Here is a 23,726-nt window from a genome sequence, read left to right as displayed (position 1 = left end):
TTTATAGAAATATTTACTTAATAAAAACCATTTCAACATAAACAATTTCAAGGATCATAGGAAGAAAATACCACTCTCTAGTGGTGAAACCCTGAAACACCAAAGTCAGGAGGGCAGACTGCCTTCCAGTTACTGCACTGACTCATCCAGGTAGAGAAGGAAATAATAGGAAGTTCTGAAGTCTGGGTATTAGCAAAGAAACCTCAAGAAGACTACATGCATCTAGATGTCCTGGAGAGCACAGGATACCTGGGGCATGGAGGAAAATGGTGGAAAGAGAAGCAAGCCATTGCCAAAAAGATATAGATCAAAGCAATGCCTGATCTCCTTTTATGAGTGATGGGAAAAACCTGGCACTAATTAAACTAGTGCCTGGGTAAAGTCCCAGGGACTTTTCTGAACCAGAATTAAGCACTGGATCCAAAGGCAGCATGGGAGATCAAGAGGGATAAAGAGCCAAGTGTATCCTGCTAGTTCAGGGTATAAACAATGAACAAAGCTGGGCAGCCAAGGAATCAGTTTAATGGATGTTGGTCTCCTATTGGGCCAGAGGGGATGAAAGGGAATCAACTGGCCAAGGTAAACATTTAAGGCTTAACCAGACAAGTGAACATTTGTCCAGGCTCCACCCTTTGATTATTCAATCATGACTTGATAAGCTCCTGAAGTCTGTCCCTGGTCCAAGCCTCCATTCTGGAGTTCTCCATTCAGATCTCAGCCTCATTTTTAGTCTCTCCAGTTCCTTTCTAATGAAGCAATATTTTTATAAGGGTTGCCAATTTATAAGTCAAATTACATTTGTATTATCCAAATTATTCAATCAGAGGAATAAATCCCATACACCCCAAGCAGCCTTGACATAGAACAAATTCTTCAAGTGAGAGACAAAATAGGATTCAAAAAATAATAATCTGAATTGGCAAAACAATGAAGAGTTCATGAAAAAGATCTACAGAAATCCTTTGTCCATAGACGCATGATGCTGAGACTGTGCAGGGAGAGGCTTTTCTAAATTATTAAAGATTATAAAATATTGTAAAAACTGCAAAGCCCTTTATAAATACTATATCCTGTGTGAGCTAATATTCTGGTGGCAGTAAAAAGGGAGGATGGTAAGAATAGTAATTTGAATTTATGGAGGGCCTATCATCTTAGACACTTGTGCATTTGAAAGTCAGTTCATTAATCCTCAGGACTATCTTAGCAGAAAAGTAGCCAGTGTTATTAGCTCCTTTTGCAGATAAGAAATTGAGACACAGACAGATTATGTGGCTTATACAATGCTTGTGCAAGGAAGCTGGGAGTAGACAGGAAAAACATTAGCTACAAAGGTGGGAATGTGGTCCACAGATAAAGAGTTGGCAGATTTAACTTTCTCCTGTTCAGGCACATAAAAAAAAAAAAAAAAAGGCACCATCCCAGTCAAAGCTATCGGGGCAAAAGGGAATTACACAGAGAAGGGACCTGGGAGCATGGGGCAGAGGGCTGGAGGCAGCAGTTCAACCCAGGACATACCAGTGAAGTTATCGGTGAAGCGCTTGGCCTCCCTTGCTCAGCACAGTGGACACCCTGGCATCCTCTTCGCCTGTGCTCTAGCACCATCCTCCCCCATCACACCCTCCCACAACAGGAAGATCATCACGTAAACATGAGGAAACAATTACTTCAGAACCATGCTCTGAAATAAGAATTAGCATGAAGGAATAAGCACAATTGCTCAAATTAAATGAGGCACACAGCAACAACAAAGAACTTATTAACATGAGAATTAAACACCAAAAATAAATGAAGAGGAACTCACAGAGGTGAGTCAAGAGTACATAAAGTGTCATTCAAAAATAATACTAAGGAATCCACTTTCAATTCTCACCACCTTCTTTTAATAAAAAATAGACTATTTTTATTTTAAAATAATTTTAATTTATTTTTAAATTAAAAATGATTAAAATAAATAGAAAAATAAATAAACCTAAATGTTCTATAAAATTAATCAGTAAGAAAATTGTGAATTAAACGTATTTTCATAGAGGAAAAAAGGCCTTGCGAATAGTTTTAAAGCAGCTGTGAGTTAACTATATCCTACAATTATTAGCATGATAGAGAATAAAGGAAAATAAGTGGCTATATAATTTTATATGCATACACACACACTCATTTAAAAGATTACTAGAAACAGAGAGCTACAGATAAACATAAAAATGTCTCTTCCAGTAACAAACACTAATTTATATTTCAAAATAATAATAATAAAAACTGAAGAAAATCATGACATCCAAGAAGAAAACGGGTTACTGAGAGAACTCTGGTATCAACATTCTCAACCAACTTACTGATCATAACAACAAATCCTGGAAGAGAAAGTAAATTGCTGTCAAATTGCAACAGGCAAGAGTGCATAGGTTAATTATAGGGAATTTCAACTTCAGAAAACAGCCAAACTCAACTCAAGACATGAGAGATCAAGCAATGTATCAGTAATTACATAAGAGGGGAGCCGAAGCAATGCTCTCAACCATCAGTACCTAATTTCCTTTTTGCTTGAACCAAGGGAAATATCCTCATAGTTAGGCTCCTTAGACATTCCTTGCCATCCTAGACTAGAAACATGGGTGTTACCCAATAATGGAAGTTTATAAAAGCCAGGCAATATTTTCATGCCTATCCACTGCTTCCAGGCAGAGTGGATATTCAGTGAGAACACCAGGTACTATAGGCTGACCAGCATCCATTCTGATAGGTCAGTGTCCATGCCATGTCCATTGTTGAGTATTTTTCACATTACTCTGCACCTAGGAAAGTGTCAACCTAAGTCTACGCAGGTAGTTGTTCATCTCTCTTTTTTAAAGTCTTCAAAGGTGACTGGGTATTATTTGGCAGGATGAATTTCTACTTTTATGTTTCTTTATTAAAAAATATACCTTGTAAAGGGAAAGAAGTGACACTATATCATCTGAATTGATGACTCAAATATAAAGACAACCTTAATGGGTGCTGGTGAGACCCAGAGGAAGGTGGACGCAGTCTGCAGTTATAACCACAGAGAAGGCAGAGTGGGATGAAAGTAACAGCTGGGATCATGAAATACAAGAGGACAGGAGAAGTCCTTCATCCTGTGTGCCCCATGGTATCATGCAGTGTTTATGAAATGGGTTCTGGAGGCTGAGCTATCTGGGTTCACAAACCAGCTCCACACTGGAGTTTGTAGGGAGAAGAAGGGTAAAGAGTGCTTCAGGTAAAAGGAATATGATACACAGGACGTGGAAACACGAGTGAGCATGGCTCATTCAGGAAGCAACAAGTAGTTCAGGAAGGCTGGGCTGTAGCAGTGGGGTAGGGACAGAGGTAGGAAGACTGGGGAAGTGGCAAGAGGAAAGGATGCAGAGACCTGCCTGGTCCTGAACGGTCTTGTGAGACATCCTGAGGAACTTGAACTTTAGCCTAAAAGAAAGACGACACAGAGGAATTTAAAATAAGGGAATGATGTGATCCAATTTATGATTTACATTTTAGAAAGATAGAAAGCAAAAGGTGGAGCAGAATTAGAGACAAGGAGAGGTGGCAGTGGCCTGAACTAGTAAAGCAGTCTGGTCATGAGAATGGAGAGAAGTGGACAGAGCCCAACTCATTCCTTGTCTTCCATTCCTGAGCTGTGTAAGGATTCCAAGTCATCCCTTGAGTTTTTGCACTCAGGACCTCCTTATATTCCATTTTTGGGCTTCAGCCTCTGAGGATGCAAGACTTGGAGGAAACCCCTTAGTCCATGTTCCAGTTGGACCTCTCTGGCCTCCTATAATGGAAGGGGGGGGGTGTTCATACCTCACTTACTGCTAATTATCTTTTTTTTTCAATTTGCTCCTGTATTTTCTTTCTCCAATAAAACAGTTATACCCACACACCATTAGATGTTTAGTGTGAAGCAACAGTTTAATTATGAATTTCATATACCTTATTTGTAAAAACAATAGAAAGTAAATCTGGTCTTAAAACAATCTATGCATAACCAAGTCACGAGTAGTTTCTTAGAGAACCATACAAAAGCGAAGGGAAAATATAGATAAGTGCAGTTATTTAGTACTTTGTTATTGCTACTAAAACCTTTCTCATTCATTAAAACAGTCTTTTAGTTGAATCTACATCTGTGAATAAATTCATGGATTGTAAAATAGAAGCAAGAAACAAGACTGTGTTTCCCACCAATCCAGTAATGATATAGAGATGAGCAAAGCTTCCTTCCCTTAGGGATTTCTAGATTTTAGAACATTCCCCATTGTATTCTGAAAGTAGAGTGAAGCCGATTTTATATTTTCTTGCCTTGAGGGTCAACCAATGTGGTTTAGAGGAAAGAACACGGGACCTGGAATCAAAGAACTTGATCAAGATTCTAAAGCTCTCTGATCTTGGATTTTCATATCTGTTAAGTGTGAATAGTAACGATACCTTTTCCCCCATGTTTTGTGAGAATCAAATGATTTAATGTCTGTGACAGGGACCAAATATTCTGTGATTTGGGGGATGTTCTATATCTGCTTTGTCAAATCAGGTAGTCAATAGTTACATGTAGCTACTGAACACTTGAAATAAGGCTAGTGCAACTGAGAGACTAAATCTTTTCATTTTACCTAATTTTAATTAATTTAAATTTTGAAAGACACCAGATTACCATACTGGATTACCATACTGGAAATGCTCTCCATATTCTCTCTCCAGTAGAGTTTTAGTTTCAGTTATTCTTACTGCAAGTTAATTAACTCTACTCTGCTCTGGAAATTCATAGATATATTGTCCTTGTTTAAGAATGAGAGTTTCCCTTACATATAGGCAAAGATATATACGTAACCATTTTAAACAAATTGTGAGATGAATCAGAATGCAATTGTATTTTTGTCCACCACTTTCCTTTTAAAAATGTATTCATTGGGGGGAGTTTTTCCCAATACCACTGATGAAAATTCCCCAGTTGGCCCCGTGTACCTTCTGGTCACTCTTAGATTTAAAGAAAATTCTGTGGTTATTTAAAGTTGCAAAATGCAGTTCTGATTCGTGAGTTAGAATGCCCCATCCAATATTTCCATCAGCACACCAACATTCCAGTGTAAGACCGATCTCCCCGCCCTCGTGCCCTACATGTTTACAGCCTTCTGGGAACGGGGTGCTGTGCACGTCTTCCCTTTTTCTGCCTCACCTCCTCTATCACCCAGTTTGCAAGCTCCTGTTACTGAAGCCTCCAAAATTGGAGAAGAGGGAAGAAAAGGGAGAAATAAGACAGAACATTTTTACTCTACTGGTATGATTGAAAGCTGGCTTTGCCTCTGCAATGTTATTACTGATACTGTGTATGTCGGGGTGTGCACATGTACACGGGTGAGCTTCAGGGAATCCTCAGAAGCTTATGACTGCACCGCCTGTGAAGTGAGCAATGCAAACAATTCTTCTGTTAGCTATGCCTCCCTCAGCTCTGGTTTTCTAGCAGGAAAACACATCAAGCTTTCCAAGAGTATACAACAAAGCCACTTCCTCTAAGTTTGAGGTAAAAAAGGACCATCCCTCATGTCTACCTCTCTACACTGGGTTAGCTCTTCAAAATTCATTCTCACAAAATCCTCTCAGTGTTTTTTCTCCCTGTATTTTTCTTTATAACCTGGAGGTGGGTGAGGAGTCAAGAATTGTGAAAATATTCCTAATTTGGGATTGTAGTCAGATATCTCTTTTTGATATCTGAAACCAGTTATCTTAGAGTCCTGGCCAACTCTTCTAATTTAACACCCTTGATCACTGCAGCTGTGGTAATAGTAGCCAAAGACTAGAAATTATATAAAAATCATCAATAATAGACCAATAAAAATCTTTGGCTTACCCGTAACCATTGTTGTAAAAAAATAATGTGGTCTCTTCATATGCGATGATATGGGTCAATCACCGAAATACATTAAATAAAAAAAGGAAGGGCACTAGACATTCCATGTTTAGAATATTTCTTACTGGAAAGAGTCAGAAGAAACTGAAAGCCGTCATACTGTACTTCTGAGGAGAGGATTTGCAGACCAAAAATCTGAAACCTGGAGTTTCAGCTTACTTTACATTCTGTATGATTTTATATTATTTGAATTTTTTATTGTGGTAAAACTTACTGTACATTTTTTCTTTAATATCTTTGTAAATATATGTGGATACATATTAAGGCCTCTATTCATTGTTTAATTTTTTAAACATTATTTTCAAGTCTTTCTATTTGGCACAAAGTTTCCAACATCTTTTATTTCAGCCCTGACATCCTGACACGGTTGTGTGTCTATATCCAAGTGAAATGCCCTTCCCAAATAATTGACCAGGTCATTTATAACATTTGGAAACTTGAATGAAACACCACAGACAGTATAAATGAGTCTAAAAATAGGTGAGCTATAACAAACATGCTTTCTTTTTTTTCCCCATGAGAATACAGAAAAATAGGCTGGATTACAGGCATAACATAAAAATACATTCATACTGTAAGTTTGTAATCTACATGTAAATACTGAGGAATTAACCTTTACAACTGGAAAATGATGTTTAATTCTTGATATTCAAAAACAAGTAATATTTTACTGAATATTCAGTTTATTAAAATCATCCAAAAAAGAGAATGGTCTAGTAAGCAGAGACTGTTCACTCTGCTTGAGACTTGCTATTTTTCAAGTAGCAAAGGATAAAGAGGCTCCTCTTAGCACCCTAGTCTGAGGGTCTAGAATTATATTTATGCTATAGGTATCAAGGAGAAAGTTTCAGAAAAAAAAGTTTGATATATGAAGTGATATGTAAATTAACAAAATTTATTTTCTTTTGAATGGCAAAAAGTGGGAAGGGAAACCCACCTAAAGTTTTATTCTGATAAATTTTCATGAGGTCAAACTGGCTAGTTTCTAGTAATGTTAAGTCTTGTCATAAAATATTTCCTGTAACTTCAGTCAGGAAGAGAAATTGAAAGCTATGCTATAGAATTAAACAAAGGTAAGTATTTAGCTCCATACAAAAGAAAAAAAGAAATTAAGAAGGAAAAAAAATCTAGAGGACAACATATACCACAGTATAAAATGTTATTTTATAAAAGACTAAACTCCGTTGTAAAATTTCTTCAAGCAGTTTCTTTTATCCCCAAAACCATTTAAAGAATCTCCCACCATGGTCCCCCTCTTCTCACCACTCTCTCCAGCCTGGGTTAGGCTTCTCTATCTTGTGTAACCCCCTGCCTTATTTCTCACATAGTATTATCAATTTTATATACATACTTGTCACTCCCTCTATCCCTATATCCCTAGCACTAAGCAAAGCACAGGTAGAATTATGTTTACTGAATAAATAAAAGAATAATGCCACTCATCTCACAGTGACTCACACTGATTCCTCACTGCCTTCAGAATAAAGTACACAATCCTTAGGCTGATATTTGAAAATACTTCATAATTAGAGGTAACCTATCTTTCCAATCTTATTCCCTTCATATTTTCCCCCCAATTCCCCAAATACTACATCATCAAGCACACCCATCTATGGGGAGAGATGGTGTCTTTCTTGTTGACTGCTGTGTCCCACAATTTAGCTCACAGTGCCTCACATATAACAGATATTCAGAAATTATTTGTTGAGTTAATGACTGGATAAAGTAACTTTACCAAATCTATCTTGTACTTTCCACTTCCTTATATTTTCTAAACAGCTACTCCCTTTATTTTTGCTGCTTTAACTTCCTTTCTCTCATCTCCAAGGCTCAGTAAAGTTTGATCACCTATGAGAATCATTTCCAATTTTCCTAGGCAAAATTAAATTCTCCCCAATACAAATACAGACTTATGCTCTTTTGATGTTATTTAAATATTAACTAGATTTTAAACTTTTGGAAGTTAAGGACTATGATACTTTGATGTCTCTTTTCCCAGTCTGTTCCCACCTACCCTTTATGACTTGTCTTAGCTGAAATAGACTGATTAGATATGAATTCCACCATCTCTACTTACTGTTGACATGCTATTTCTGTGAATCAGTTTCCTCATCTCTAAAATTGTCATAATCTCATTATCTTACCCCAAAATTAATTAAATAAGATATTTTAATTAAAGGGCTTAGGACAGTACTTGGTACATGGTAAGCATTCAATTGGTGTTAACAGGTGTTATCAATACCATTATCACTATTATTAGTAGTACAAAAGTAATGTCTGTTAAATGGAAAAGTTAGTCAATCTCTTGCACCATAGGTTGAGAAACAAGGAAGTTGATTTGAGATCAAATTTTGCACTATATTTTACAGATTACAGTGTTACAAACATATCTGAGTCTGCAAGATGCCACAAGTGTCTGGTTTTCAGTTACATCTGGAAAGATTATTTCATTAGAACATTTAAGATAAACAAGTGTCTTGAGATTAGGGAGAAACAGGAACTCCCATCCATTTTGTCTATGAATAAAATATGGCATAAATATTTTAGAAGACAATTTTTCAGTATCTCATAAATTTGAAGATACATATGCCTATGGCTCAGCAAATCTATGAAATATTCACTAGAATAATTCTTACATTTGTATACAAGTGGCATGTATAAGAATACTATTTATAATGCTACTTATAAATAATGTAAGTAGCATTATACCATACAGCTATGAAAACTAATAAGTTGTGCTACAATAATCAACATGGATTAATCTCAGAAGTACAAGGTTGAAAGAAAAGAGCAAGTTGCAGATGAACACTGTAACTCTAATGTTTATATAACATTTTTAAACATTAAAACAAGGTTACAAAAAAAAAAAAAAAACAAGGTTGCATAGTATTTATGGATATGTTCACATAGCAGTGGAAAGAATAAAATATAAAAATAAAAGCAGAAAAAAGAATAAAAGCATACAGTGGAGAGAAAATCTACAAAGACAGGAAGGTAGTGACTGCTGAGGTGGGAAAGGGAGAAACAGAATCAGGTAGAGCACTTCATTTTTTAAAATTTCTAAAATTTTATGTGTTAAGCTGGAAGGTGAGTGTGCAAGTCTTTGTGATATCTATCTTTAAATAGAAATCTACTATGTATTGTATTTTTTAGGAAAACTTCCAAATTAAGTGCTCTTCCCAATGGAAATAGAAGACACACAAAACTCCCCTCTACCATTCCTGGAAAGTAAAACCTAGTGGCCATTCTCCTGGCTAGAGATGAAGATGTTTTTGTTTATTCCCAGGGAGGACCCTACAAAGAAGTGTCATCTCTGAGCAAGGTGGCAGCTATAGTAATCAAGAGAGAACACCCAGGACAAAATAAAATATCGAAAGCGAACAGTCAACTCTTCCTTCCCCTTCCATCCCTACATAGTTGGAGATTCTTTCTTCAGCATTCCTCTATGAGTGAGGCAGGAGGAAGAACAGAACTAAGTTTCATTTTACTGAGGGAGGTGCTTGCTTGCTGTCTCTATTTCTCTGGCCAACTCTGAGGGCTCTCCAGAATTCCAATTTCACGTGATTAGCAACGCAGTTTCCCTTTCCACTGGAAGGTCAACTCAGCTCAATTTCAAATTGCCTGAAGTACAAAGGATCATTTCCCCCCCCACACAAGAACTAGCTCTCTCTTCTACCTCAGTGTTACTGCTATTCTCTCAGGCCACCAAGCTTAAAAACTCAAAAGCATCTTGTCTGTCATCATTTATTATTATTATTATTTTCTTTTTTATTGAATGACTTCCCCATCCCTCTCTTCCATTTTCTTTCCCAGCACCTGTTATTTATTCATGCTCAGATCATTAAAACCTATTTCCAAAGTGCTCTCTTTGCATTCACGTTCCCTGTGCTCCAACCTACCCATATGCCATTCCTTGTATGATCTTCCTAAGCACAGATTTCAACATGTTGTCCCTGGGTCAGGACTCTTGTGGAACTCTACCATCTAGAAGCTGATGTGCAAATCCCTTCAAATCTTCCACAATCAAACTTATTCCAGCGTCATCACACAAAGCCGCCTAGGTTACCCTCCATAGAATGCTCAATATCCCTCCTTTCCAGCTGTACATAAAACCACCCTATTGAGTTTCACTTCCTGATTTTTTTGAACCATTTTGGTTTTTTGTTTTATTTATTTATTTATTTATTTTTGGCTGTGTTGGGTCTTCGTTTCTGTGCGAGGGCTTTCTCTAGTTGCGGCGAGTGGGGGCCACTGTTCATCGCGATGCGCGGGCCTCTCACTATCGCGGCCTCTCTTGTTGCGGAGCACAGGCTCCAGGCGCGCAGGCTCAGCAGTTGTGGCTCACGGGCCTAGTTGCTCCGCGGCATGCGGGATCCTCCCAGACCAGGGCTCGAACCTGTGTCCCCTGCATTGGCAGGCAGATTCTCAACCACTGCGCCACCAGGGAAGCCCTCACTTCCTGATTTTTTTGTACGTGGCATTGCCTGTACTTCAGTGTTTCGCAAACTTCAGGCATTCTGGTACCTCTTCATGATTTTTCCATTACCAAGTGCCATCTGAACTATTTTTTAATATTTTCTTTAAATCCACTCTCATTTTAGTTCAGATAAGTCTTTTAAAAGCACATTTCTATCAGTACCATAAGTGAAAAAAAGCAGTATCTATTGGAATAAATAGGCAATAGCTATAAAAATAAATGTTATCCTAAAAGTTATTAAGTTATAACTAAATGTTTTTTGCCTGCTAAAATCATTGACCCTGTTACTCTATTGTTGTTATAAAGGAGGATTAAACAAGTGTTAAAAGAATTTTAAAGTCATATCTACAACAATAAAACTTTGTCCTTGAAGAATTGAAAGTAATTTTAAAAATATAGTAACTTTCTCACTGTGTAACCCAATGTTGTTGACTGCCCAGTCCACATATTGCCTAGAATCATATTATCCATATAAAGTGTGGGAAATGCTGCTGTAGATGAGATATTTTCTTCAACTTTTTCTGATGATGTCAACTCTGTACATCCTTCCAGGTCTGGCTAAAAATAAAGCTCTACCACTTCCCAGAGTACCCATTTGGTATTCAGTACACTATAACCTCTCCTTTCTCTGGCATTCTGGGTATGCGTTTCTTCCAAGTTTTGGGAAGTCACTCCACTTTGCTTTTGACTGACTCACATACAATTTTTCAAATTTATTTTTTTCAGGTCTCCAATGATTACACTTCAAGCAAAAATTTATGGAAGCTTCTTTAATCTCATGATACTGGGCATCATATACTCTAAGCAGTAGGAATTAACCAACAGTGAGGCCAGGAATGACTTGAGTGATTGATGAATTAGCACTTTCTCCCTTTAGCTATTTATGAGTACATATCTCCTCTAGTAGACAAGGATCCCCTCAGGGGCTATGCCTCAATCACTCTTTAACCCCAAAGCCCAACCCAGTGGGAGGACATTGTAGGATTGCTAGAAGTAATTGTTAAGTGAATAAATGACACTTCCTAGAGAGAGTAGACTATAGATGGCATTCAACAGCAAAAACAATGCTGCCCTTTTAGATAGTATACTATATTTATCAACTGCTTCTGTAGCTTTTCTTCTCCTTTGTTTTCATTCTAATGCTACCCTGGACTTCCTGACACAGTTCCTGAGAGGGTTTACATTTAAATGGTATATCACACGCAAAACTTTGCACACTTGTCACAAATACTAGTTGCTATCACCAAATATCACAGGGGACACTTAGTTTTAATAGACAGCTAGGCATTTGTGTGGTCTTTCAAGAAAAGATTTTCCAAAAATTCAACAATGACATGCTTTCAAGTTTAAAATCAATTTAATTCCAAATTGTCTTTTGTCCTCCAAATTAGCTAATGTATTTTAAGATAGGATAGTGTTTAACAGATCCTGTCTTAATAGTCTTTATTATCCCTAAGACAGACACATAAATTTATCTGTTTATAAATTAGCTCCAGGGAAGGTGAGAACACCAAAATAAATAATACATTTAAGCTGTATCTAAAGTTTTCAAGTAAGTTATAACCAAATTATGACTTCACAATTCCTATATTCTGTACGGTAACTATGAAATCATATTAAAAATCACTATTATGAATTAGAGATAATCACATAATTAAGTCATGGAGGGTATGCAAGGATCTCCACAAAAGTGGAGATAACTTTAAGGATATACCAAAACTTGGACTTCCCTGGTGGCTCAGTGGTTAAGAATCCACCCACCAATGCAGGGGACATGGGTTTGAGCCCTGGTCCGGGAAGATCCCACATGCCACGGAGTAATTGAGTCCGTGCGCCACAACTACTGAGCCTGCGTTCTAGAGCCTGTGAGCCACAACTACTGAAGCCTGTGTGCCACAACTACTGAAGCCCGTGTGCCACAGCTACCGAAGCCCGCATGCCTAGAGCCCGTGCTCCGCAACAAGAGAAGCCACCGCAATGAGAAGCCCGCGCACCACAAAGAAGAGTAGCCCCTGCAAGCCACAAATAGAGAAAGCATGTGCGCAGCAAGGAAGACCCAATGCAGCCAAAAAAATCAATCAATAAATAAATTTATAAAAGAAAAGAATATACCAAAAATGCATTATCCTCTCCACTAATTATTATGTAAGAACCAGATACTAACATAGGTGACCCAATATCGATCCTAAAATTAGACCCACTGAAAATGGAATTAGACATCTTTTAAGGAGTCAGAGACACCTTAATAAATGTGAGGCACCAGAATTTTCACTACATGCTCTTTGATCTGTTTTTTTTTTAATTGTGGTAAAAACACATAATGTAAAATTTACCATCTTAACCATTTGTAAATGTACAGTAGTAAGTATATTTACATTGTTGTACAACCAATCTTTAGAACATTTTCAAATTGCAAAACTGAAACTCTTTACCCACTAAACATTTCCTATTTCCCCCTTTTCCCAGCCCCTGGCAACCACCATTCTACTTTCTGTTCCTATGAATTTGACTACTCTTAATACCTCATATAAGGGGAATCCTACAACATATTATCTCTTTAATCTGTTTTTGAAGCTTAACTGAAACTTAATTAGGAAGAAGCCAAGTTCATCCTCCAGCAGCTATTGTCTAAGCATCTATTTAGTATTATGCATAATGCTAATTTCATTCTACTAATCCAGTGAGGTAGGTTTTATACCCACTTTATAAGTGTAGAAACAGGGGCTTGACAAGGTGAACTATTTTGCCCAAGTCCACACGTCTAATAAGTGGAGCCACTGAATCCAACTTTATCTGACTTCAATGCCCACACTCTTTTCAACACACCTGCTGCCTTTTGAAATATTTAAAAATTTCAGAGGATTTCAACCGTCTACATATTTGAAGCAAGTCAAAGTGGGGTTCTGTTGTTGTTTACATGTGACTTTGAATGTTTCATGTCTTACTCTTCTTTTTATACATCATTTCATTCTATGCCATCTCTCAAGGTATTAGACTATTCTATGTGTTAAAACTTATTCTAAACCATGTCCCACAAACCCACAGGATATCAATTACCTTCCCTTTTTCCTTCCCAAGGAGGGCTTGGGAAGGGAGAAACATTTAGTTTGGTCAATTGTTCTGGAAATGACACAATTTCCTATTTGTACCATATATCAACAGTGAAAAGGATATTAATTTTGAAAAACAACACTTACAGTTTGAACCCCAGTCTCTTCAGCTCAGGAACATTATTTGGTAGAAAGAATCGAAGTCATTCTACCAAAACCAAGGACTCTGCAAACGTGCCTTGCTCTGAATGTGGCACCTGAACTACTGCTTACCGAGCCAGCTGGGACTAGGAGTCCTCCTGGTGTGGCTCCCGGCTGCCTAACCAGAAACCCTAAAAGGCAGAAGAACTACAATACCCACAATTCAAATTCCTCACCTGAAACCAGGAGAAGAGGGTGGATGGCTGCAGTTTCACCCTAGGAAGATGGAAAAGCAAAGCAAAAAGTAAACATGTATGTATCAGGTGCGTTTATCTAAGAACAATTTGTAAATATGAAACTATTTTTATAAAAGGAAACAAAAAAGGTTTGATGTTTGCCAAGGAGTAAGAAGGCGCCCTCAGTGTTGCCAAGAACTAAAAAATCTTTATGCAAACAAATTCTCATGCAGCCGTGGAACCTGCACCACCAGTTTCTCTTTCAGTGATTCAGAGCTGAGGGTGCCTCACTACCTGGTGGAACAGGTGAATGAGGACTTCCCAGGTGAGGCCTGAAAGCCTCTAGTTCCTCCTGCATCAGCATTGTGATTGTCAGTCACAGGTGTTAAGGATATAATGGAGACATTTTACCCTTCATTTTCCAAACGGCCTGGATTTCTTTAAATATGCTTTTTAAAATGTGAGCAAGATGAAACTTTTGTTGATATTTTCTCCCATTTTCCTTTCCATTTCCTGATTTTGTATCTTCCCTTCTGTACATTCCAGCATTACTTCTGACTGCTCAAAATTCAAGAACAAAAAAATTGGAAGGAAAAATAGAAAAAAGAAATTTTAAAACGGGTAAAATTAAAGGTGCTATTGTTTCGCTTCTTTGCAACATTGGGAACAGAAAGTGTTAAATACAAACAAAAACTAAGAAATGTGTATTCTCCATTTGTTCATACAGCATCTATCTGTTTTATTTCTCATTAGAAACAACCCATAAAATGGATATAGACAAGTCCTGGTCTGAACCCAAGAACATACTGTAAGGATTCAGCTAAAGTAAGCAGATGGCAGAATGGTGACAAAAGAGAAATTTCTTTTCCATTTTCTGCACTTTCTCTCCCTCCTCCCTAAATGCTGCCCCCGCTAAGGAACATGGGCTTCATGTGGCCCAACCTACTTGATCTACCCAGAGCTCTTTTGAAGTTCCCCCTTGGGTCTTTCCACAATTCAAACTGAGTCATTCTATTTTTCTTTGTCACAGGTACCACAGTCTCCTGGCCAGAACCTAACCTGCCCTTATGTCATTTATATTACTTCCAAAACAAACCGCTCGCCATTTCCCTAAACCCTATAGATTTTGTTCTCCATGCTGTTTCTTCTCTCTGAAATATTATTTGCCCACCTTTAAAAGTTCAGATCCTTCCTTTCTTTCAAAGCCCAATGAAAAAACATTCTTCTCCAAGAAGCCCTCCCCGGTCTGCCCTAATCTGAATTATTCTCTCTCTCCTAACAAATTCCATATATTATCTAGTCCTCTCATAACAGAATTTATACTTTGTTTCATTGGTGTGTGTGTGTGTGTGTGTGTGTGTGTGTGTGTACGTGGTTTTACCTTCTAATGTGAAGGCAAGACCTTATTTTATTCCCACTCACTAACTCAGTAATTTACATGTAAATGTTTCTGATAAACAACCAATGAATGAAATAACTGAGATATTAACTCTAAACTGGATGTTAATACTATCTTTATATCTCCCAGAAATATTTGCATTTAAAGAACTCTCTAAATACCTAGAAAGAATACTGTTATCAGAATGCTCCTGTGGTCTAGCCTGGTGTAGCTTCCACAACCTTTATTTGCAGAATGGTAAGGTACTAAGTCTATCAATTTAACCCCTGTCAATACCTGAAATGAATGCTTTCCTAGATCAGAACTAATTGTTTTACCAGCTCTGCCTCATGCTGCGCACTTGGCTTGCTAACAGCTTCCCAAGGACTGGCCCCAGTCCTATGACTGCATCTTGGAGACCTGGTCCTGCCGCCATCTACAATTTTTGATCATCATCTCCAGCACTTCTGGCTCCCTTCCCCTACAATCTAATATCCTGTTTCTGAAGTCGAAACTCTGACCTTTAGACTTCTTTGAATAATTCTTAATCACTGATCTCTCCCACCCAGGAAGGGAATTCTCTCAGTAGTTGTTAGTTCCTCACATGTCTGCTTCTATGGGATTCTCCCAGTCCTCACACACTCTGCTATGTCATCTAGCTGTCAGCCACTGTGGAGGAAGTGAACCTTCTAGATACTGCTGACACACAATGAGATTTCTGTGGATCATCAGACGCAAAGGCAGGCTAATGAAGGTGATTGTTGTCAGGGAAGTCTTCCCAACTCTCCTCTAACATATCGTAAGGACAGCTAGCCCCTTATCCTGCCTGTGTGCATACAATCTAAGCTATCTAACATTGGGCAGGGAGTTCATCCTCAACACACAGTTCAGGGTTGCTTCCTTAAGAAAGTCTTTTCTGACCCCTCTACCCCATCCTTAACCCCTTACATGTTTCTTGTACTGATTTACACAAATGTCTGACTGGGTTGATATTCTGTTCACACTAAACCAAGATGTTTTCATCTCTCCCCTGAAATCATGATCACTTGCAGCCATGAGATTTATTGTACGTAAAAAATAAGTAGAACATGGACATCCGTTATTTCCTGACAGATAGCAAAAGGGTGTGGAAAGCCAGCCCTTCCTATCCCAGTGTGTGGGAAGAGGAAACCCAGAGGGTGAGTGGAAGTCTAAGGGGGCTTCAGTTGAAACATACTAGTAGGTACTGAAAAGTGAAATATATCACGTGCAGGGCCTCCATGTTCAATCACACAACTGACACCATTGTATTATTTGCCCAGTTAGGAGAGCTAATGAGGGACTAACTATTTTCACATTCTTCATGTGGGAATGTGAAGGTGTCAAGGGGGCAAGTGGACCTGCAGATGCTAGGGATTCGGACAAAGAGGCGATATTATGCTTTTGTGACTCGAGAAAAATGGTAAGAATCATACATCAATGGATGTAATGCTTGTACAACATCCCCAAAAGACCTGTTGGTCAAGCACCAGAGTCAAAGCAAACTCCTCCATAGCAGGTGACTAGCTAGGACCCAGATAGCATCACATGGCTTCAGACTCCCTTCTTTTCCCCATACCATAATATTATGTCTGTCCTCCTACATACACTTAGGTACCATCTTAAAAACTGGAGAAGGAGGAGGAGAAACTGAAAGACTGATAATAAAAAGAGAGTCACCCAAAAGATTATTTAAGCTAAAAGAGACTGTGATGTACTAAACTGTGAGTTTAAAATCTACTGTGCTCCATCCATACTCTAATGGTGACAACCAACATGGAAGCTAAAATGCCAGGGACTCACTGTCCCAGCCAGCCTGGTAGATAAGGGAGAAGCAAAGCACTTAGAGTGGCTAATCAGATACAGTTATCTGGGACCTGGAATTAGGAACTGGCGACACAAAGCAGCAGAGACAGAGGAGAATCCACTCTTGAAGTGAACAGAGGCAGCTGTGCAAACAATGTCTTGCTTTGGATGTGTCCGCTGGAGCTGTGGAGAGTAGAGCCGAGGACTCTTGGTAATGGTCCTGCAAACTGTGGTTTCTAGGACTTAGCAGAAACAACTAATTTATCCAGCAGCATTATCGTGGCTGCTGCTTTGGCTTCACAAGCCATGTGCCTGATTCTCTAGCCCTCTCAGCAATTGTGGGACTGGAGTTTGGTGTGTTGCTCTTCAATTTAGATCAGCCAAAGTCATTTGCTAACACTTGGAACTAAGAACACTGACTGATATATACATCTAATGCAGTTCTTACCTCACTGTAACAGATATCACCTCTGCCTACCCCACTTTATTTAGACTCCATCCGATCAAGGACTGGATCTTATTTAATCCCTAAATATCCAAAAGCTCCACAGTGCCTGGCAATGGTACATATTTGTTGACCTAAATTGAACTGACCAGTAAAATGAGGAAGGCTTGCTTAAAGTTCTTCTAACTTAAAATTTTTCTGACCACATGGAAGCTGTCAATTGCTCATTAATGCAGAGGTAATTTTTTTCTCCTAATGCTACATCTGACTTACAATTTAGACCTTACTCCCTCTCTTTATCTGGAAGGGAGCAGAGCTGGTGACTCCCTGCACCCATAGGGGGAAATCAAACACAAAAAGTGGTTTGAATATGCCCAGGGTGTTGCTTAATAATTAAAAGGGGACTTTCTTGGTATCCTTTAATGACCTATGTTAAATGTCACTCATGTTTGGTCCCTATAGTACAAATATACCAGAAAGACTGATAGGAAGCCGCCATATTCCCCACATGATCAGATTTTTCCCCATGTGAGGCTATCTTGGAAAGAGAAAGGCCACATTTGCAAGCTTATAAGAAAGTTCCCCCTGGAGTTTTTTCTCTGTCCTGTTTCGGTATGCATTCATTCTTAGACCCCTGGGCTGCCTGTGACATCTGTTTTCTGGGTCGCTTTGTCCCTGAGTCATGATCATACTGTAACTTTCTAAAAACAGTTAATACTGTGCCATTTACCAGTTAATTTCAGTGAGTATCTCAAGTCAGAGTGTTAATTCATCTGTTAATTTAGGTTAGATTGATCCTAAATTCCCTAGATTAAGAAAGTGAGCCAAGTTGTTCTTACAATTTCATATTTTCCTTCATTAGATCTTTCTCGTTCCTTACTCAACCATAAGATGAATCATCCATAAATTGACCCCCGCCAAGATGTAGTTTAGAATTTCATTGCTGTTTTCTTTCACTTGCTGCTTTCAGAATAGCACATAAGGGAATATGTGCCAACTTGCCTGTTCATAAGATGTTTCCATGGTGCCCTTTCGCTACTAATCAACAACAAAGAACCCTCTGTTTAGTTTTTGCTGGAATGTCTATGGATTACTTGCCTCAGAACAGTAACCTAAAGAGTTGTCCATTTGTTGACTCCTCTGTATTTTTATTGGTACAATTGTCATTTTCATACCAAGATCACTCTGGAAAAATCTTCAGCTATCTTTACATCAACTTCCCTGGAACTTACATGATTTTCCAGAAAATTTCCAAGGTATATATTTGTCATTAAGTCCTAGAAAAGTGTATAATTTTGTGTCCCTTGATTAAAATAGTGATTTTTTCATTCCATTAACAGATGTCTTTATGTGTATGTGTGTGTGTGTGTGTGTGTGTGTGTGTGTGTACAAGCATACAGATTACCTCACCCACTTTAGGGGAAAAGAAGAGTTTACTCTGAGTCCCTGATATACCAGAATGTAAGTAATTTGAGAGTAAAATATCAACTTTTAATTGTATTCTATAAAGTTCACAATCTATAAGCCAAGACAAAGGGGAATGGCAAATATTCCTAATTCATCTGCCAATATAGTTTAGATAATATGCTTCACTATACATATATATGTTTCTTGAACATTTTAAAATTTTTGCACAAGAAGACACAAAATATTTTTTAATGTTAACATCCATTCACAGACTGCTATGTGCTGTGGACACCGTTACTGGAATTTTTCAGGAGTAATTTTTCTGTCAATTTGAATCTCTGTAAGAAAGTAGCAGTATTTATCCTGCCTCTTATTTTGTACATTCCTGATACATTTTCAACCACAGCAAGCTCTATTCTCTAACTTGAGGTTAAGAGAGTGAACTCCTTAAAGACAGATAGGTTTACCTACAAAATACAAAATCCCGGTGTTCTCTTGCATAGAAGAAAAGGAGTGCCTTATGTCACCCATCCACTACCCTGTAAGGATCCCCTTTGGGATGTCAGAACCTATATGAGTTGGCTGCTTTTATTTCCACACATTCTCCTGGTACTGACAAATTCATTCTGAGTGTATTCATTTTCAATTGCTGCTGTAACAAAGTACCCACAAATGTAGTGGCTTAAACCACAAAAATTTATTATCGTACAGTTCTGGAAGTCAGGAAGCTGACATGGGTCTCACTGGGCTAAAACCAAGGTATCAGTAGAAGCACATGCCTTCTGGGACACTCTGGGGAGAGTCCTGCCTTTTTCAACTTTTAGAGGCCATCCACATTCCTTACCTCAGATCCCCTTCCTCCATCTTTGAAGTCAGCAACAGCAGGTGGAATCCTCTGAAGTCACATCTTTCTGATCCTGTCATCACATCTCACCCCTCAAGCCCTGCCACCGCCTGCCTCTCTCCCTGTCTCACTCACACACACACAGTAGCTGGGAAGGCCTCTCCACGAAGGACTCTTGATTACACTGGGACCACCTAGGCAACCCAGGATAATCTACCCCCATCTCAAAGTAAAGGCCCTTAACCACATATGCACAGCCCTCTTTACCATGTCAGGTAACATATTCACAAATTCCAGTAATTAGGGTGTGAACATCTTGGAGAGGCCATTATTCTGGCTTCCACACCATATAACCACCTGAGGAAATTCTCTATGTAGTATTGGAGGGATAGAATTAGGTCCTGTACAAGCTTCCCATTGGAGTTGAGACAAAATCTTTTTATTTGCACACAGATCCAGTGTTAGGAGAAGATGTGTGATTGAAGAGGCATGTAAAAAGGCCCTGGTTTTCCCAAACATCACCTGCTTCTGCATTGTCACCCATTATTTCATTACAAGAGACCCATGATTCAGTTTTAAAAGTGGTTTGCTCTCAAGAGTGATTAAATTACGTTAACTAAATATGACCATACTAAAATGAAAATACACCCTAGAGGGGTTCTCATTGCAAAGATTCATCAACCAACATTTTAGTAGGGGTTAGTTTATGAAATGGGCAGAGTGGGGGAAGGATAAGGGCAGCACTAGAGTAGGAGTTGGCCTGTATCAGAGAGACCATATGAAGTACCTCTCACACCCACATGAGAAAGGAGTGCCCCTCCTTTCTCATGAAAGAACATAGCCACAGATATAATTTTTCATGCCTTGTAACATATGACTCTACTGCCATGGCTGACCACAGATGATTGATCCCAGATTGGATTAAAAATTGATGTCCAAACAAAAGTTGGCCATATGCAACCTAGACCAGGTTTTTTCATACTATGTGTTTGAACTGTTTGTGGGCCATGAATAAACTCATCAACATTTTTAACTGAAATAGAATAAATGGAGATGGAACAGAACAGAATGGATGGAATGGAATGAATAAAATAAGATAGACTACACTAGAATATAATGTATCAGAGTACATTGAAAGTTCAGTTCTGTTTCATGAAGTATTCATTTCAGTGTGTATGTGAATGTGTGTATGCGTGTTTGTTGTCTGTGTTTATGTTCAAGTGTTAGGTCAAATGGAAAATGTTTTCCTTTATGTGGGCAAATTTGAAAGCTACAGAGTTAAATACTGGTCTTATGAGGTGTTCTGACATGAGAGCTATGCCCTATCAGGTTTCTTAAACATATATATTGAGTAGTAAATAACTAACAAATCAAGTCATCTCTCTTATGGTATGAAAATGAAAAACTTCAAATAGGGTTACAGGCTCTGGAGTGTTGCAAAACCAAGATAAACACCTTGACAAGATGGAAAATAGAAACCACAAATTATTAGTCAAAAGCTTGAGTAATATGCAGAGACCGTGGGAGTAAGAGAGCAGCAGGGTGGAGGGCTGGTGATTGGCAGTGATGGTAGAAACAGACAGAGAAAGAAGCAGAGTAAGATAAAGGCAGGAATGGCAGAATCCGAGTTCAGAAGTATTAGCCATTCATAAGGGCAAGGCAAGCTGTTAGTCATCCTCACATTCAACAAATACTTACTGAGTGCTTACTATGCACCATGGACTATTCTAAGACCTGGCGATACTAATAAGGTCTACTGAGAGAAGAAAATAAACACAAATCCATGCCTTCACAGACCCTACATTCTAGTGGATATGTACTAAGAGTTACATCTTAAACCATGTTTGAGTTCTTCCTGATTGTACAAATGTCACAGTGACTTCCTGTGCTTCTTCACTTTATTCTCTATCCTTTCAGCACACCCTCTTCATTGTATTTTTTGCAACATGAAAGAGCTTAATTGATATGGCCTGAATTAAAAGTTAATTACTTAGAGTTTTGCTTAGGACTGGTTCCACATGTACACAAGTCTCATTCCAAAGGGGTGAGGTAAGAGCTGTCTCTTCTTGGGGGAGGCGGGGGCGGGGTGGTGGTGTGATTAATTGGGAGATTGAGATTGACATATACACACTAATATGTATAAAATAGATAACTAATAAGAACCTGCTGTATAAAAAATAAATAAAATAAAATTCAAAAAAAAAAAAGAGCTGTCTCTTCTTGCAGATAACATTGGGACCAGAAAAGAATGAGGTAAATTAAATATAAAGGTTTCATCATTGTTTCTTGTTTACTCATTACAGAATTATTTATGTATTTATTCATTCATTCATTTTTGTTCCAATAAATGATTTTTTTGTAAAGAGCCAAGAATTACTTGTTAGTCAAAATTTGCCTAACTCTGTTAGTAGTTTCAAGGCACTTCCCTCCTACCTTTTCAAGAAATTTTCAACATCAATCACCTCTTATTTTCTTTTGTATTTTCTTTCATATTCTACCTCTTTCTCTCATCAGAATCCTTCCTATCCATATATCTCTCAAATCTCCCCCATTTTATAAAAACAACACATTTTTACATCTCTCTCAAGGACCCATGATAACCTTTCCTTCCCATCACTGATATGCTTTCAACAATCTCTCTGTATAAACTTACTGTCAATTTCCTTATCTTCTCAGTCCTCAACCCTTTGTAATCTGACTTCTGCTTCCATTAAGCTCCGCTTATGGCCATTTTTCTAAATCCAATGGATTTTTTTAACTCTTCAAGTTTCTTGATCTTTCAGCAGATTTTAGCACTCATATCATTCAGAATGGTCTATGTGATGCTGCAGTAAAAAAACAACTCTAACCCCTAGGCTCACCATAACAAAGACCTCTTTCTTGCTCACTCTGCCTGTCCATCGAGGGTTAGCTGGAGGGCTTTGCTCAACTGAATCACTCAGGGACTTAGACCCTCAGGGCAGTCTCTAATTTGAACACTGCCTGTTGTCCTGGTAGAGGGAGACCTCTGGTGAACTTCATACAGGCAATTATAGACTGTGCCCAGAATCAACACACATTCTTTTTGCTCATAACTCTTCAGCCAAAACTAAATGCATAGCCACACCCACCCACAATTGAGCCAGGAAGGAGAGCCATCTACCATGTGCCCGTAGACAGAGAGCTGGAAAAATTTGATGAGTTGGATACAATTCCTACAGTGAGGTTCACTGATCCCTCCTTGCAACTTACTCTCCCTTGGCATCTGACAGACTGAACTCTTTTGATGGTTTTCCTTTCTCTCTAGCTGCTCTTTTTCTGTCTCTGCAGACTCATTCTCCTCTACTCAGCTTGTCCTAGCAGCTTATCTCTTTCCCCAGGCAATCTCATCTTTGCCACTGTTTTTATTACCTTCTATACATTAATGGTTTTAAATTTATGTCAGTGTTCCCCTCTGAGCCCTAAACCCAGATATCCAGCTCTTCATTCTTCTTCATTTCTACCCATACATTTCAATCCAAAACAAAAGCATAAATTTGCCCCCAAATGGTTTCTTGCCTGTGTTTCCTACCTCAGGAAGCGGCACCATGAGCAGTCCAATTTTGAAGGCCAAAATCCCAAGACAGATCCCCTGTTTCATTCGCTCCATATCTAATTCATCAGCAGTCCTTCTCAGGTGTACCTCCTAAAGGTAATTCATCCCATATACTTCTTTCCATGTTCATTGTCACTACCCTACTCCAACCTACCTACTTCCCTTGTCTAGAATACAATAGCCTAATTGGCCTCTTTTAATCCACCTTTGATGTTCTTCAATCCATTCTTCATATTGAAAATGGAATTGTTTTTCCAAAATGTAAATACAATGCTCCCACCTTAAAATTAGATAGCTTTCCCTTCCTCTCAGGGTAAAGCTAAAATCCCTATTTGGCCAGTAAGGCCCTCTCCATGGTCTCTTAAGTCCCTTCCTATCTGTCCACTCTCACAATATATTACTCTTAATGATTTGCTCTGCTCCAAGGAGATTTCTT

At 38.4% G+C, this 23,726-nt stretch overlaps 1 protein-coding gene across 1 annotated transcript in view; it reads right to left on the bottom strand.

Annotated features, from left to right (window-relative positions):
• Nucleotides 1-13,680, bottom strand: part of MACC1 (MET transcriptional regulator MACC1) — a 54,815-nt gene extending 41,135 nt beyond the window's left edge. Inside the window, exon 1 of the mRNA XM_061197706.1 lies at nt 13,589-13,680. The gene's annotated coding sequence lies outside the window, so the exon portion shown is untranslated. The remainder of the gene's footprint in view (nt 1-13,588) is intronic.
• Between the last annotated feature and the right edge of the window lie 10,046 nt (nt 13,681-23,726).

Source organism: Eubalaena glacialis, chromosome 8 (assembly GCF_028564815.1).
Source record: "Eubalaena glacialis isolate mEubGla1 chromosome 8, mEubGla1.1.hap2.+ XY, whole genome shotgun sequence".
Classification (NCBI taxonomy): Eukaryota; Metazoa; Chordata; class Mammalia; order Artiodactyla; family Balaenidae; genus Eubalaena; species Eubalaena glacialis.
Note: the sequence above shows the minus strand (reverse complement) of the source record. Positions and strands in the feature narration are given on the sequence as shown.